The 14,183-nt window shown below is 38.8% G+C and overlaps 1 protein-coding gene across 3 annotated transcripts in view; it reads right to left on the reverse strand.

Moving 5' to 3' along the window:
• Window positions 1–14,183, reverse strand: part of ODAD2 (outer dynein arm docking complex subunit 2) — a 185,513-nt gene that overhangs the window by 137,050 nt on the left and 34,280 nt on the right. The window lies entirely within an intron of this gene.

Consider the following 14,183-nt stretch of genomic DNA (forward strand, 5'->3'; position numbering starts at 1 on the left):
CAGTTTTATATTAGGGAAAGTTAGTTTTTCCACATTTCAGGATTTAGTTCTACTCTTGTCACTGACCACACTCCCCAAAGGATTATAAATCTTTCAGAATGAATACCAGGAGGATGGGAGCCAAAATATTCAACATACAGAGCCACAAATGTTAGCCAATTGCTATTCTTTAAATACCAGCTATGTCAAAGGATTTTCAAATGTTTGTTCTGCTTTGACCAGATGCCATAAACATCTTACTAAGGAGAAGCAGTGCAAATATGCTCATTTTTTCAATTAAATCTCCCCTGAGAATGTAATTAGTTGCCAATACTTATTTTCACATTTTATCACGTATTTGCATTTGTGAACTTTAAAGAGCTGGAGAAAACATAGTAAAATATTATTTTACTAGCTTCTGAAGGGTTTTGAAGAATGCTTCCAATAAGCTTTTCCACTTCTTAAATTAATACAAGTCTTCTGCTCGTTGTCTTCCGCCCCTGCTTCTCCTCAGACATCTCGAGGCTCTGTCAGCCTCCGGATACTTCGCAGTTTGCATTCCTTTCTAGGACCAGGAGGCTTATGTTCATTGTCAAAATCACGTTTCCAACACGCAAAAGTTGAATGAATGTTGCTTTCCTTCATTTTCCTCAAAATTTCTTTTAGAAAGAGAAGTTCAGTAGAGGACACTTTTCTAAATAATGTTTCTCATTGTTTTAAGTAAATCTTTGAAATAAAAAAGTATTACCATATCTGGTATATAGATTTAAACCTCCCTCCAGTCCCCTTACTGCTGACAACAGAGAAATAAACATTTACAAAGATGAGATGAAGAATGTATTTGAGACTAAATCAGGGAGCCAGCTGCCTCCAACCACTTCTTAATTCTTTTATTCAACAAATTTGCCCACTTATTATTCACTGAGTCTGATTCCAGCAACTAGAGACATCCTGGAGGATAAAAACAGACCTGGTCTTTGCCTTGTGGAGCTCATCAAGTTTTGTGGAGAAGAAAGATTTTAATTTTTGAAGCCCATCCAAATAAATGAAAAACACTGAGCAGTGCTATCCGGAGAGCAGCATGGGGCTATGGAAGCTTGCAGTAGGGGACTTTGGGCCTGGACCTCAGGAAAGTTTTCCCTGAGGAAAGCATGTCTGGACTGAGGTGTGGACAGAGTGGGAGCCTTCCCTGGAGGAAGAGGAGGGATGTGATGAAAGACATGCCAGTCAGAGGAAACAGTATGTGTAAAACCCCTGTGGAAGCGTGGAACGTGGCCTGTTTAAGACCTCACGAGGGCCAGTGTGGCGGAGACTCAGAGCATGGCAAATGGTCCAAGACCAGCTGAAAAACTAGGCGGGCAAAGGAATCTGCTGGGCCCATAGGCCAAGTGGAGGATTTTAAACTTTATTCAAGATTGATAGGAAATATTCAAGGATGTTGTTTTGGGGAAGTGGGGGAGGACTCACATGAGTTGAGCACATTTTTAAAAGATCATTCCAGCGGAAGAGCCTAGAGGGGGCAAGGAGGGGACAAATGGGTCATGTGGGGACCATGCAGGTCACTGCAGCCCTCCGGGCAAGAGGTAATTGGGATTAAGAGGTCAAGGTGACTCATTATGTATCACAAAGACTTCAAGTAATGTGCTTTAGAGAAGGATACTATAAAGCTAGCAGACAAAGCTCTGGTGGGCTACGTGCTCACAGGGCCATGATTCGGAGCTTCCCGTCAGAGTCCCATATGGTAACAGTGAGATAAGAAGGCAGGCAGAGGCACAATCCGGAGTGGGGACCCCTCTGTGCTCCCCACTGTCTGCAATCAAGGGGCAGCAGGTGAGACCCGGTGAGGTGACACAGCCATCACACAGCCATCCAGCTGGCTTTCAGTGTTCTCAGCGTTTTTTCCTCCAAACATGCCACTCTGAGAGCAAGAAAAGTGAAGGCCCGCCAGTGACTATTTATTGATGATGACAGAGGGCCTGGCACCCAGCACAGAGGTTGGCTTACAGATACTCTTCATCTCCCAGGGTCAGAGACAGTAAAAAGTCAATGCTCAAAGTGAGTTGCATATGACCACGTAAGTCAAGGTAGTAAAATGCATTGCTTTGCCTTCTGTTTATTTGCAAACCGACTTTATACTGATGATTCAGCACTCATAAACCTCAGACTCAAGCGATGAGACTCAAGAGGACTCCAGGAAAGAAAATGAGAAAATGCTGTGCCAGAAGAAAAAAGAAATTAGACTCAGACTGTTGCATTACAAGCTTGCTGAGAATTTTTATTGGGAATGGGTACGGAACAATGCAAGCATTCCCTACACATTCCTTTTAAATAGACATGGAACATTTACCGAAATAGATAATCTGCTGGAATGTCCTAGTCACTGCAATGAGGAAAAAGTTGTAGCAAATATGACTGTCTTCCTAAAAAATTCAGAAGAGTACACTGAATAATTATGATAATTAATAGAAGTAGCTCAATAAAGTGACTGGATATAAGGAAGACATTCAAAAATGAATAATTCCCCCAATATACTAAGAATGATAAATCAAAAGATGTAATTTGAAAAATATTCCTATGCCACTATTGGTAAAATAATAACAAAAATATCAAGGAGTAAATCTCACAAGAAATGTGTTGAAAATATATGGAAAAGAAGCTATTAATTTTTACTAAAATACATCAAAATTTAAAAATAAATGAATGGTCATACCGTGTTGCTGAATAGGATAATTGATGTTATTAAAATTTGCAGACCCACAACAATATGGTCAATTAATCTTTGACAACGCAGGAAAAAGTATCCAGTGGAAAAAAGACGGTCTCTTCAACAAATAGTGTTGGGAAAACTGGACAGCAACATGCAAAAGATTGAAAGTAGCCCACTTTTTTGCACCATCCACAGAAATAAATTCAAATGGATTAAAGACCTAAATGTGAGGCAGGAAACCATTAAAAATCCTAGAGGAGAACACAGACAGCAACATCTTTGACATCGACTGTAGGAACTTCTTACTAGATATGTCTCCCCAGGAAAGGGAAAGAAAAGCAAAAATAAACTATTGGAATTTCATAAAAATAAAAAGTTTCTGCACAGCAAAAGAAATAGTCAATAAAACTAGAAGTCAACCTATGGAATGGAAGAAGATTTTTGTAAGTGACATATCTGATAGAGTTAGTATCCAAAATCTATAAAGAACTTATAAAACTCAACACCCAAAAAACAAATAACCCAATTTAAAAATGGGCAGAAGATACAGACAGGCATTTCTCCAAGAAGACATCCAGATGGCCAACAGACACATGAAAAGGTGCTCAACATCACTCATCATCAGGAAATACAAATCAAAACTACAATGAAATACCACCTCACACCTGGCAGAATGGGTAAAATTAACAACACAGGAAACAACAGATGTTGGCGAAGATGTGGAGAAAGGGGAACCCTCTTACACTGTTGGTGAGAATGCAAGTTGGTGCAGCCACTCTGGAAAACAGTATGGGAGGTCCTCAGAAAGTTATAAATAGAACTACCCTATGATCCAGCAACTGCCCTACTAGATACTTACCCAAAGGATACAAAAATATGATCCAAAGGGGTACATGCTCCATTATCAACAACAGGCAAATTATGGAAAGAGCCCAAATGTCCATTGATTAATGAATAAAGACGTGGTGTGTGTGTGTGTGTGTGTATAATGAAATAAGTCAGAGAAAGATAAATACCATGTGATTTCACTCATATAAGCAATTTGAGAACAAAACAAATGAACATAGGGGAGGGAAAAGAAGGGAAAACTAAGAAACAGAGCCTTAACTAAGAGAATAAACTTACGGTTAACCGAGGGCAGTGGGAGGGAGAGAAGGGTTGAGTGGGGGATGGGCGTGTTGCGATGAGCTACTGGTGTTGTATGTAAGTGTTGATTCACTTAAGTAGTACACCTGAAACTAATATTACACCATGGTTAACTAACTGGAATTTAAATAAAAACTTGAAAAATATTACAATTTACCTAAAAGTAATTTATAAATTCATATAGACCGACCAAAATCCCCAACAGCATTTTTGAGGGTTTTTTTTTTTAATTCAATTTGCAACTTTTCTAAAAATGACCTGGAATGGAAAATATGCAAAAAGTAGTTTAAAAATTTTAAGAAAGCTCTCTGGCCGATCAAATATAAAATACACCGAAGTTACAGTAATTAAAACAGCATGGAACTGGCATGGGGAGCATTCAAATAACTCAATGTAATATAGATCCAGAAACAAACTCTCACATACGAGATGACAATACTTGATAAGGGTAATATCTCAGATCACTGAAAAAGTGGAGGAATGAATAATCTGTGTTGAAACAATGGACTCCCCATCAAAAAAAAAAAAAAAAAGAATAAGAAGAAGTAAAATTCGATCCCAACCTCACACTGTCCCTATGAAATAACATCAAGATGGATTCAGGATCTGAACATTTTTTTTTTTTTAAGCTATAAACCTACCAGGAAGAAATAGAAAATTTTTTGTTCTCTTAGAATGACTTCAGAAAAACCTTCCTAGCTCCTAAGACACAAAACTTTATAATAGAGCCATGAAGAAAAGTCAGTATAGTACAATGTACAGTTGTACAATGTACAATTTAAAAGTTTTCAAAGAGAAGAGTAGATAAAAAGACACGACAAACTAAGAGAAAATATTTGCAAATAATATAACAAAGGATTAATTTGCATTAAGAATCAAAAGACAACCACAGAAAAATAAGCGAGGTATACAATACAATGGCTATTAGACACATAAAAATATTTACCAACCTCACTAGTAATCAGGAATATGCAAATTCACACAAGATACATTCCCCGCCCAGTTGAAATTGACCAAAATAAAAAATAAAAAAAGACTGTAGGGTAGTGAGAATTTGTAACAGTGAATCTTATTTCTAGACAAACAATTTTAATACTCTGGAAAGATTTTAAAGACCATCGATGCCTAGACCTCATTTCAGACCAATTTGTTTAAAACCTCCACGAATGTGACCTGGGCATCAGGGTCTTTGTTTTGTTTTGTTTTTAGGAACCTGACTGATTTCACTCTGCATTCAAGGTTGAAAATCACTGATATTTATTAATTAAGTATAAATCGACATTTACTTTGTGTAAGGAGCCATCAAAATTTTTTATACAAACCAAGTCGGTTGGTTGATTACTTTTCATTATTTCCCTTTCAATTTAAAAGATTTTGGTGGAGTACTCAAACTTTGGTGTGCGTATATTTTTTTGTTTAAAATCCCTTTACTAAGGTGGAATTGATACACAAAAAATTTACATATTTATGTAACCAATTTAATGAGCTTGAGCATCTGCGTACACCTGTGAAACCATCTCCACAATCAAGGTAACAGACGCATCCATTACCTCCAAAAGTTTTCTTATGCTTCCTCCTTTTTGCGGTATTTACACTTACCATGCGATCAAATACCCTCTCACATATTTCAAATATACAATTCAATATTATTAACTATGCTGTGCAGCTTTCCAGAGCTTGTGAAACTAAAACTTTGCACCTATTTAACAACACCTCCCCATTAGAACTATCAAAATTTGAATGCCCATATTCTTTGACACAGGCAATTCCACTTCAGAGAATCTCTCCTACAGAAATAGGCTACATATCCAAAGAATATATAAAAAATATCTGCTGCAGCTATGTTGTAATAATAAAAGTCGATTTGGGGGACAAGGCAAAATGTTACCAGTAAGGGAACTGTTACAAGAGTTATTGACAGATACATATAGTAGCCTACTACGTGGTAATTAAAAGGACTGAGGCGGATATGGAAGATCACTGAGAAGACACGTATATACAATACAATAAGACATACAAAAATCAAAATGTCGCATAAGTAGTATGACTTCATTTTGTGTATAAAAATTATATATGTGTATGTATATACACAGAAACATCTGGAAGGGGGCTTTCCCTGTTATTCTTCTGCACGGCTTAAATTTTACCAAGGGCATATATTAATGTATTATTTTTATAAGATTTTACTGATTTAAATACAGGAAGGACTAGAAGAGGAACACATGCTTCTGCTAAGCCCTGCATGTCGCAGAAATATCAGGAGGCCACAGCCAGCCACATCCACCCAGAAGGCAGGAGCTGGGAAAGAAACTGCCGCCCTTGCTTGTGTGGAGTAGCACAGGCTAGTGGACCAAAAAGAAACCTGGAGCTTAATACTTTTCCTACAAATACACAACTTCTAATAATGAGTACAAGAGAAGTATATGCAGGAAGTAATATAAAACGAAAAGATCACTTATACCAAATCTGGTACCTTTTACTCCTGAACTCTTATATTTATAAATTCTTCAGTGTGCTTAGGCTTCTAGAAGAGGACATGAATATGTGTTTTTAAAATAAAAAGTAAAGCAGACTAGAGCATTATGTAAACTGGGACTAGGCAATGTGACTTTCCTACAATTTATTTAGCCTCTCAAATAAATTTGGGGGAAAGCATACTTTGAGGAACAAACTATAGTGTAGCTGCCAACACATCAGGGAACAAATTCCCCCAAAAGATTGAATACATTTTCAGAGTACATAAAACTGAACAGAATGCCACATAAAACTTAGATAGCAAAATTCTTTGCAACCAAAAATCATATGAGTAGCTGGATAGACAATATCATATCACTATACTCTAGCTGGACGAGCCCACAATATGCATTTATGAATGAATGAATGAATGAATGAGTTAAAGCTTCAGAAACCTCCCTTGAGATTTTTAATGTTATTTTTCTGTAGGTAAGTTGATGTGGTTGTACAATGCTAGCTAACGGTAGTATAAGCTGTTACGATTCAGTAGTGTTACTTTATCATACTTAGCCAATTCTCTTTGCCTTTCTCCACTCTTGTTTATGAGAGCCACAGGGCAAAAATAGTTTATATCTCAAAGACTAAAAAGCTTATTAGTTTATCTGTGGAGTATAGATTCCTCTGTGGAGATGAGGAGCCTCTCCATCACTTCCATTACCTCCTTTGTCATAAAAAAAAAGGGATAATTTTCTTTTGGGCCATATATAAACACACAAGTTACACACATCTCAAGTAATCCAAATTCTTAAAACGTGTTCATGACATACACTGCAGAATTTAAGAGTGCATTTGCATAAATGCAAACTCTACTAAGAAATTTTTTAGATGATGCAATTTAAAATATCTTACGATTTCTGACAGGCAGTGGTTTTGGGGATCTTTTTTTTTTCTTTTTAATACAAAACTCTCTTTTGTCATGGAGACATTTTCTTTTAAAGTTAACCCACATCAGTGCATTGTTTCATTGTTTCTCACGAAGGTGGGAGTAATTTTCCTTTCTAACTACTGGCGTTTATTTGAATATATAAACAGTGACCACTATTTTCCATTTTTGAAAGAGTCTGCTGAACACGACTAACACGGTCCTATCACCGTCTTCTCCAACTCTTTCATTTAGCAAAAGAGCAGATTCTCATACTGCCTTCCAGAAATGAACATTGAAGTCCTTTGTTAAGAAATGCTCCCTTTTGGGATGCCTGGGTGGCTCAGTTGGTTAAGCATCTGCCTTCAGCTCAGGTCATGATCCCAGGGTCCTTGGATAGAGTCCCATATCGGGCTCCTTGCTCAGAGGGGAGCCTGCTTCTCTCTCTGCCTCTGCCTGCCACTATGCCTGCTTGTGTGCTCTCTCTGACAAATAAACAAAATCTTAAAAAAAAAAAAAAAAAGAAAAGAAAAGAAAGAAAGAAAGAAATGCTCCCTTTATAATTAGTCTCTCACTCAAATGAAGAAAACCAAGTGAGAGAGAAAATAGGAGCACACAACAGCCAAGCCTGCAGGCCCTCTGGGCCCCGAGTTTCTTGACAGAGGGACAGAATAACCAGGCAACAGGCAGTAAAGATAGAAGCCTGGACACCAGCCTGGCCCGCAGCCGCCTCGCCTTCTGTGTGGCCCAGAGTGAACTATTTCTCAGCTTTTCCACCAATGAAACAAGGGTCACACTACCTGCTCCTCCATACCCAAAACCCGAGTAATGGGAAAGGAATTTAATTAACTGTAATTGATTGCAAAGTACATCAAATTCCTGCAGTGAAAAATCCTATAACTCCCAGTTACCACTTAGAAGAACTCCTTAACCAATTAAGATGGGTGTGTGTGTGTGTGTGTGTGTGTGTGTGTGTTTTTAATCAGTTCCTGAAAGATCATTAAGGAACTGAACACCACAAAAGGAGTCAAAGGTTTTAAAGTTTCAAAATGTCTCTGTGGTGAATCCCTTTCCAGAGGGGACATCCAAAACATGCCAAGGACAGAGCCCACAGTGTCTCTTGGGAAGTCTTGTGGAATTTCTGATGTGCGTCTTTGAGATGTCATGAAGTAGATGTCACAGCTAAGCGCGGGGTGGGAGAGGTTGCTGGGGAAGCCATCAAGTACCTTCACTTTTCATGGCCTGAGAAATCTGAATTTGTAGATCCCTAACAGAAGAATAACTAGCAAGACTCCTGGCACACATGCAAGGTGAAATCAACACCAGTGTTTCATGAGTTTGATCAAATACGACAACACAATTAGGCACTGCCCCTCACCAACACACGGTGGGTGGGGGAAGAGGATAAACGTGTGTCGACGCCCAGCTGCGATCACCCGCCGCCACTCAGCAGCCTACATTAGCCATTCTCCACTGAGTGACACGGGTCCGGGTCCGGACATCATCACCATCCCCCGGGGCTCGGGGATGAAAATCGCAGAGATCACAGACTCAGGAACGAAATCACATTTGGGAATTGGCAGTAAGAAGCGCATCGTTTCCCGATTTCATAGCTAGATCCCTAGGGTCTTAGTGTGTAGGAGCTTTCAGCTGGAAGGAAACTAAAAATGAACTTTTTTTTTTTTTTTGCTTCAAACTTTCCAGCTTAATTTTTTTTAATCAGTCTTTTTTATCTACTGGCTAGTTGCATAAAATTACCAAATAAAGTGTTACTTTCGCTAAGATTTTTTTTTTTTTTTTTTAAGGCTGATGAAGCAGTCTGTAAGATGGCAAACGAATACTTAAGGAAAGACTGCCTTCGGGATAACACTGGAATTCTGATCTAAAAATACTACCTTGGTTGCACTAACTCGAATGGGAGACAGCCGCTGTCCGAAGTGGTATAAAGAGGTTATATTCGGTCATGAATAAAAAGACAAAAACAAGCCCAGAGGCTCCACCCCCTCATTCATTTCCCTGCTTCTGAAGCAGTCCTTCGGTTTCTAATGAAGACCCTGCTCCTATTCTTCATTATGCATAATTCATGCCTCATATACTCAGTCCTTGATTTCTACCTACAGCACGGGCGTTTCTCTTTGGGTATTTCACTCTCTTCAAACTTAATGTGCCCCAAACCAAAGCCTCCTCATAAACTGGCCTGTTTTCTTTGCTAGCCATTTCTTTGCTGCTTCCAAGGACATCATCCTATTCCAGGACCCAGTGCAACCCCCTCACCCCCTCCCCTTGCTGGCTTTCTGTCTCTTCCCACTCTGACTCATTCTGCATACCACCTGCTGCTGGACTCTGCCTTCATCGTCCTGACGCCTGGCTGAGGTCTGATGAAAATCCCAGGTGTAGAAATAGGCCTCCTGTAGGGAGGAGACACACCTGGGAACACAGCCCTGGGGATTAACCCTAGATTCTTCCATCATTGCAGCCAGGAGTCAGGTAGAAGAGTGGCTGAATGAAGCACTTCAGGGCCAGACAGCTACAAGCTGCTGGCTAGTAATCTCCCATCTGAGCCTGGAGCTGATGTCAGAATAGGACTGACACCTTATCCTCAAGTGACAAGGAAATGCCTACAAGGGAGATAAGGCATGATTCTAGACCCACGCTCTGCCATCCCTCCAAACTACCTAAAATCTTGACCAACTGCATTCTGGGCATCACTCTATAATCTCCTCAATTTTCTCTCGGATTTATTTATCCTACAGTATTAAGTTCCATCCCCAACCCTCCTTCAACCTCCATAGAAATGGATTTCAGTAGGCTTGCAACCTTGTGTCCGGAAATTCATTCTTCAGTTTAATGACATGTACACTGTGTACGCGCTGTGATTGAAAGGCAGATCTACTTAGAGTTACAGCCTCTCAACATTTTCTCTCACTCTACTGAACAGAACCTATTTGTACTAATTTAGAATACTATAATACTTGTGACTAATCTACATTTCCAAACAAAATAAAATTCTGCAACTCTCTGATTTCACAAAGGCATTCTCCACATAATTGGTTGAGTAATGAGTAAAATGTCTGCGTTTTTACAAAAACTCACAGAATTAGTGTAGGGCACACATCTTAACAAACGATCTTCCCCGATCACTGGAATCGATCCAGAGCAAAACATTTTTAATTGCGAGAATTTAAAGCAGCCCTGGCCAGGGGGAGAAAATAATATTCACAGAAAGCTAGCAAATATAGCAACAAAACGGCATATCTACAAGAGAAAGGGAACAGGAGAAGGAGGAGAAAGAGTAAGAGAAAGTGGGGAAGACGTCAACAGCAGAAGGAAAGACTCTGGCTCAGAGGGAGGAAAAACAGTTCTCTAGGAGCTGAGCATGAAGAACAGCTCAGCCTCACCCCTTAGGAACCTACTCTCTCCCCCTCACACATTCTGAGCAGAGGATGGAGAAGTAGGCCTGTGCTCACTGGCTAGACACCCCGCAAGACACAGAAATGAGTTTAATATGGTCCTTCTATTCACGTAGCTGACGGGACAGACAAGCTGAACCATAAAGATAGCAGAAGGCAGAATGTAAGTGTTTCTCGCTAAGGAAGTTGAAAAGGTGGTTTATTGCTTCATTTAGAATTAGGGCACAGTGTCACCAGTCATTTGGGGGAACAGAAGTTGGAAGGTTGGTGAGTAAAAAATGCAAGGTCTTCATTAGTTTAAAAATTAAACTGTGTTCTAAAAATCCAGATTAAAAGAATATATATGTATATAAAACTTGTAAGTTGAAATGAATGTATGTCAAAGCCAAATAATTAAATACAAACTCCCTTTACTTACATGCCAAGATCTGAGCTCATAGCTTTGGATAAATAACAAGCTATAGTTCGTTGACCTGTTTGGGTATTAACGAGCTCATCAATTTTTTTTTTTTTTAAACAATCAGACATTGCTGTACTTGGAAAATGGTAAGTAGAAAGTCAGGTCAACATTAACATTTCTCTGCTAGTATAAGCCTACATTTAAGGCACAAGTTTGCAAATTAAAATGTCAGGTGTATTTATTTTGAGATTACCTGGAGACATTGAATTTTGCATTTCATAGACTTTTAATATCCTTTCGTGTCCCCACATAAAACATTTATCTGTGTCAAATAAGCTTGAAATCATTTGTAGATATACTTTTTCTTTTATTGGCTATGTTAAGAATATCTACCTGTGGGAACTATAATAATTCCAAGCAATTTACTGTCTGGCCAAAAGTATCACATTTGCACATGATTTATTGATGAGTAACTTGTGCAAGCTTAAGTAGCACTTCATCAATAAATGTTTTCCTTAGCTGTTCTGGGACAGAAATAGTGCATCCCTTTTTGGCTTCATATTAAATGGACTTATCCTAAATAGTTGAAAAACTCAAGACAGTTATTCAATAGTTAGGCTATTATGAGAAACTCTCATTGCCATGTTCACTGGGAGGATCTTATTAAGGATGTCATTCACTACCACACTCACTGTCTGCTTCATTAAGTCCTCGGGGAGAAAATTCTTTCTGCTCTTAGTCCCAGGATCAGTTACATGCGTTGGCAACTGGGCTATTTTTACCTTATGAGGGTAAGAGCCTTTCCCTCACTGTATTAACTCACTACAGTTCCCTCCTTTTATTGGTTACTAGAAAATTTAAAGCAAAAATTGAGGGCCAGATGTGCAAGTCAAGAAGACTCCACGCCATATGTTGTCTGCAGTAATAATTTGTAATAGAAGTCATAGTTATTGCTAACAAGTCTTGAGTACTTTCTGCAAAGCACTTAACGTGTGTTGGATTTTATTTGAAATTCATAATAATCCTAAAACATGAGAACTTTTATTTTTGCCACCTTGACCAGTGAGAAGACTGAAGCTTTGAGAGGTCAGTGAACTGCCCCAAGGCTGCTGAGCCAGTAAGAGGCCAGACCACGGACTCAAGCAGAGTGTTTCTAGCATGGAAGGTCATGCTTCTAACTGCTCTGTTAGTCTGCCGCCTGGCCCATCCCTGCTTCTTCCCCCATTGACTATTTCCTGTGACTAATGGAATAGAGTTAAGAGACCAGAATTCTTTGGATAAACACCAGGGCTCTTAACAATCTTCTTCCAAAAGGTGATGTCTGAGCCGCAGCACCCATCTGGCTCAAGGTGTTCCAAGGCTGGGTGGCAAAGTTTTCTAGTGCCATTTCTTGCCAGAGTGACATGTGCTTTATGAGAAAAGAGAGAATGGGAAGATCCACTGTTCAGTGAAGGAGCAGGGGTACCATTGGGAAGGTCTCCTGAGTCTGGACATTGGTGATAGGTGTGGTGGGTTCGGCCAGTGTTTTGACTGCATGGTTTGTAGGAGAAGATGCCTACCAGGGGGCTGTGTCTGACCATGGGGCCTGAACTGCAGCTTGTGCTCCTGCTAGAATTTCCAAATTCCCGATAGGTATGAATATTCAAGCTCCTGGAATAAGAAATCAAAATTCCCCCAAATTCTCAGGAATTCTTGAAATAATTAATTCCATGTCTTTTCTCAAATTTTATTTGTATGCTTTTAGGTAATAATGATGACCATAATAGTGAACATTTTCCATAATAATAAAAAGTAAATCATTTTTTTGTGATCAAGATGCTAAAAATTTCAGAGATTTTCTATTAAAAATTAAAAAAACCCTTAAATGTATCATTTGCAATAACATGTAAAAATGAACTCTACCTGATATCTGACAATACTAAAACAGGGCAAGATGACCACAAAATCCCAAGTCAAAGCCATTTTAAAATTGAAAGATGATCTAAAAATATTTACTATTTATAAGATATTATTATTATAAGATGAAATTTTAAAACAAAACATTAACTATCCCAATGGTCTTGATTTTTGTTTCACGACAAATATTCCAAACACACACAAAAAATTTCTTTTATTTTGCACTGACATTGGTCAAATTGTTAAGAAGCTTTCAAAAGTATAGCCAAGGGGGGCATTAGGATTTGCTTCATAGAAGCTCCTGTCCTTTTTTAACAATGTAAATATATTTTTTTAAGATTTTATTTATTTATTTGACAGAGAGAGATCACAAGTAGGCAGAGAGGCAGACAGAGAGAGGAGGAAGCCAGGCTCCCCACTGAGCAGAGAGCCCGATGCGGGACTCGATCCCAGGACCCTGAGATCATGACCTGAGCCGAAGGCAGTGGCTCAACCCACTGAGCCACCCAGGCACCCAACAATGTAAATATTTTATTTGCTTGCTCAGGTTCTGGTTTGGCCATTGACTATGTCACCATGGAGAATTAGAATACCTTTTCCCAATTTCCCAATTTCTTGACTAATTTTTCTTGGATTCAAGATTCAGGAAAACAGAATTTTTTCTGAGAAATGCAGGGAATTGCAGCTGGGGTCATGCTAAGAAAGGGGGCATATTTTTCTTGCAAAAGGAATTTTTCTCAGCTAGGCTGTGTCCCCTGCAGAGGGTGTTTGTTGAATTCACAAAAATGTGCATATAAACTATTTTACCTGTCAGCTTTGAAGGACCTCAAAGGCATCAGAAAAGTACCCTTCAGTAATTTAAGAGCCACATAATATCTTTACATATGCAAAGCCACTGGCAAATGCCCTTGGTTCATTTGATCAAAGACGTAGAAAAGCTGGAGGAATTATGAGGTAACTAAAAATGTTGTCTTTACAAGTACTTCTAAACTACAGCTTTAGACTTGGCCTACCTTAGACACCACCAGTATCAGTTATCCATTAATATTAATCTGGGTTTTGGCAAATCATTTCCCTTGCCCTGCTCATATTCAAGTCTTAAATACATTATATAGGCCATTATTATATAACATGTTTTCATACATGTTACATTGAGAGAAATGAAATGGAACTGATACATATCTTAAGCACCTACAATGTACCAAACATTATGCCACATCTTTCAAATATGTTTCCAACCCTAAAGAATTCCTATAGGGCAGGTATTAA

This window comes from Mustela putorius, unplaced genomic scaffold (genome assembly GCF_011764305.1).
Source record: "Mustela putorius furo isolate JIRA1106 unplaced genomic scaffold, ASM1176430v1.1 tig00001130_pilon_pilon_pilon, whole genome shotgun sequence".
Classification (NCBI taxonomy): domain Eukaryota; kingdom Metazoa; phylum Chordata; class Mammalia; order Carnivora; family Mustelidae; genus Mustela; species Mustela putorius.